Raw genomic sequence first — 4144 nt, 5'->3', positions numbered from 1 at the left:
TCTTATGCAAGTTTTGGCTCCAATTTCCACCAGTGGCCAGAAGTGCCGTTCCTTATTGTCAAAAGCACCGCTCTTACTAAGAAAAGCGCCGCACCTGAATACAAAAGAGCCGCTCCTGATTTTTAGCAAAAGCTCCGCTCCTGAGACAAAAGCGGCGCACCTGACGCTGATTCAGCCCAGAATTTTCAGCACTATAAAAGGAAAGAGAAGAGGTCATTATGGGAGAGCTGCAGTTTTTAGTCCGAATTTCACACACAAAACCCTAATTTCATCATCCATTAGAGTTTGAAGGTGAATTGATGGAAGCAAGCTCAAGTTTCATCATTATTAGCTCTAGATCTTCTTCTCTTTATCATTTTAGGTTGTAATCTCCAATTTTCTTTATCTAGTTTTGAACTAATTACTTGTAATCACTCAAGATGATGTTTATTTATGTTTCTATGCTTATTGTTACTGTAATTTTAGCCATGATTGGCTAAATCTATTGTGTTTGCTTATCTATGAATCTCTAATGCAATGATTTGCCCCTAAATCAATTGAATGATGTTGTTTGAATGAATTACATGATCAAGTGTTATTGTGTTAGCTATAGAACCATTGATATGCATTTGTTTTAGGCTTTACTTTGATTACATAGGTTGAGTAGCTCTCTTAGTGATTTGAGAAGTGAATCAATTTGTGCTTCAACACCTTGAGTGATTTAGACAACTAGATTAGGGATTTCAAGTGATTGTGTTCTTGATCTAAGTTGGTTTTCAATTGGCCTTTAGTCAACATAGTGTTGTTCGATTATCTTAAGTGATTTCGATAGTTGAAGGGTTTTAAGTGATTTCAACCCATGCATAATCTTAATAACCATTCATGCTTAACTTAATCTTAGAATGCAATGCTTATGTGAATTCGCAAAGTGTTATTTGATTAAGCTTTGGTAGTAATGCTAAACATTTTATAGCTCAACAACTAGTGCGATAGCAATTTGGGTAAAACGGGGCTATCTAAGCATAGAGAGGATTAGGTAAGTGAACACTACTTAATTAATTGACTTAAGTTCTCAATATTTAGTTACTTGCTACTTGCAACTAGTTTTAATTGTTTAGTTTAAGTTTATTTACTTGTGCACGTTTTAGTTGGTAATTAAAATTAATCAAAACCCCCCAATCAAACAAATCCTAGGACAATGAATAGTTTCAATTACTCTACTTACACCGCTCTCTTGGGACGAACTTAAAAAGAATACTTACATTAAAGCACTATAATAACCGGGTTCTAATTGCTCGTTAGTTGTGTGTGCTTGTTTGTAGTGTTTAATTCTTGTATAAATTTAGAGGGTAATGATGTATTGTTATGCACGTATCATCAATTTCTTAGTGCCGCTGCCGGGTAGCGGTTAGCTAGTGGGATATTTGGTTTAAACTTTTAATCGTCCTATCCTTTTGTAAGGGTTCGCCCTTACAAAGGTACTTTTCTTGCTTTTATATTTTTATTTTGTATTTGGAAAACCGCTTGTGTTTGTGTTGTGATTGAAGGATAGGTATTTTGGTGCATGAAATCAAGGTCCCACAAGGATCAAGAGTTTACAAATCCTTTGTCCGATCCGGAGAAATACGTGCACGGGGTTTATAAGCGTAGAGAAGAACGAGTATTAAGGAAAAATTCTAAGGTTTTGCCATTTTATTTAGAAGATATGGATCCGAACGGCCAACCAATTCACAATGAAGAAGGTGATCCAATCATCCAAGGTGCACCGGTTGATCAAGAGCAACTAAATGATCCGAATGATACACCGATGTGGAATACTAGATTGGTGGCACCAACGGTGATAGCTCCGGCTATTACAAAACCTCCAATTGGAGCTGATAATTGGAAGATTGAGGGTAACTTTTTCACGATGATCAAAGATCTGTTTTGCCAAGGGTTAATAGAAGAAAATCCGCTTTACACTTCAAGGAGATGCAAAACATTGGATACGAAATTAATTATTTGCCACCCGATTCTATTAGGACTTTTCAAAATTTAACCAATGAGTTCATCAATCACTTTTTCCCACCATCAAAGGTAGAACGTCTTTGAATGGAAATCAATGGATTCACACAACGGGGTGATGAAACTTTGTATGATGCGTGGGTACGATTCAAGAAGATGCTAAGAGCTTGCCCACCACACGGTTTGACTAAGAAGGAGTACATCAACATGTTCTACTGAGGTACCAATGCTTTGACTAAGGAATATCTTGATTCATCTTCGGGGGGGGGGGGGGAGTATTTATGTATATATCGCCAAATGTGGCCGAAACTTTGCTAGAGGACATCTCGGTTAACATATACGAATGGCCACCTTCACCGCGAGATTTGACAAGGAAAAGTGTAGCATAAGTAGAGAGCGATAATGGGCAAGTCACGCTTGCAAGCTTAAATAATCAATTTCAAATGTATGGGAATGAGTTGAAAAAGCTACAACAATCGATCGTCACGATGAAAATAGGTTGTCAAAGATGCGAAGGGCCACATCTCACCAAGAATTGTCCCCAAACTAGTCAATACAACCATATTGATCTAGATGACATTCCTATGAATTCGGATGCTCATGTTAACTACGTGAGTAATTAAAACTATCAACGGGGTGGAACATCAAACCAAGGCTACTACAATCCTAACCAAAAGCAAGTCTCATTCAACAATCAAACAAATACACTGCCCGGATTTACAACCCAAAACCCAAGCCGAAACTAAAATTAAAACCACAAGTATAACCAAAACCAGAACACCAACTTCCAATACCAAAACCAACAACCTTACAACAACCAACCATATAACAACCAATCCAATTCAAATTATCAAAACAACCAAGGTTATAGTCAACCACAAAATAACCAAGGTTACAATCAACAACCTCAACAAAATACTCTACAATCCCAACCTTAAAAGAGTTTAGAGGAATTGATGCAAAGTTATATGAAGAAGGTAGAATCGATCGAAGCACTCTTATTGAAAGAGAATGATTTATTGTAACAGAAAATATGAAACCAACAAGCTTCATTTCAAAGCCTTGAAAGTACCATTGGAAGACTTTCAAACCAAGTTGCTGAAAGACCGCAAGGAACTTTACTTTCAAACACTCAAGTTAACCCTAACAAAAACTACAATAATAACTGACACAACCAACAACATCAACAACACCAACAAAACCAAAATCACAATAACAAGAGAGTTATTCCAATAGCGAGAAACACTACCAATCCAAACAACAACCAAGCGAGTTCATCAAATCCCAACAATACTTATGCTCAAGTGAACTCAATAGCTTCAACCAAGGTGGATCAACTCGAATATCATCATGCTTTCACATTTGACGTTAAAGATAACTAGTTTGATTTGGATGAAGCGTTAGAAAGTGATACAATGGATCTAGGGGTATTCAAAATTTTGGATGATTCGGAATATGCAAAGTTCATTCCCTATCAAGTTAAAAGTGTAATGTCCATGGAGGCTACAAAGTCAACATACAAGGAATTAGAGGGTGATTTTGAGCGAATCAAGTTGGGAAAGGTTGAGAAAGAGCTTTACTTCGAAAATGTTTTAAATGCTAAGGAGCAAAAGAACGAGGTCGAAGTTCTTGCTACAACAACCAAGGAGAAATATGAGACACATATCTCACATCCACATCCATTACTTCCTCCACATCCAAAGGATGTGGATTGTAAGTCAACTCTACCCGATAACGAAAACATTTATGTCAGACTCCCCTTTTCAGAAGTACTTGAGAATATACCCAATTATGGGAAATTTTTGAAGACACTTATGGCCAAAAGGGAGATGTTGAGCAAGCATCCACCGCTTTCTTGAAAAAGGAGTGTGATGGGATTTTAAAGAAGTGTAACCTACCACAAAAAATGGGTGATCCTGGACCTTTCCTTATCCCTTGTAATGTAAATGGGTCAGAGATGTTGACATCCTTAGCCGACTCGGGAGCAAGTATCAACTTCATGCCCTATTCCATTTATAAAAGGTTAGGCTTAGGTGACCTTTCACCCACTACAATGGGAGTAAAGTTAATTGACAAATCCGTTAGCTCTAGTGTAGGGATTGCCGATGACCAAATTGTTAAGGTAGGGAACATGGAATTTCAAAGTGATTTTGTCTTAGTC

The 4144-nt window shown here is 37.3% G+C and overlaps 1 non-coding gene across 1 annotated transcript; it reads right to left on the bottom strand.

The window, feature by feature from the left end:
* Positions 1-2061: 2061 nt before the first annotated feature.
* On the bottom strand, positions 2062-2168 carry LOC139851099 (small nucleolar RNA R71). Its single transcript, XR_011760460.1, has one exon. It is a non-coding gene; the product is annotated as a small nucleolar RNA R71 (small nucleolar RNA).
* Between the last annotated feature and the right edge of the window lie 1976 nt (positions 2169-4144).

Source organism: Rutidosis leptorrhynchoides, chromosome 5 (assembly GCF_046630445.1).
Source record: "Rutidosis leptorrhynchoides isolate AG116_Rl617_1_P2 chromosome 5, CSIRO_AGI_Rlap_v1, whole genome shotgun sequence".
In the NCBI taxonomy this organism is placed as follows: Eukaryota; Viridiplantae; Streptophyta; class Magnoliopsida; order Asterales; family Asteraceae; genus Rutidosis; species Rutidosis leptorrhynchoides.
The sequence above is the reverse complement of the archived record's forward strand: the minus strand, read 5'-3'. Positions and strand labels throughout refer to the sequence as shown.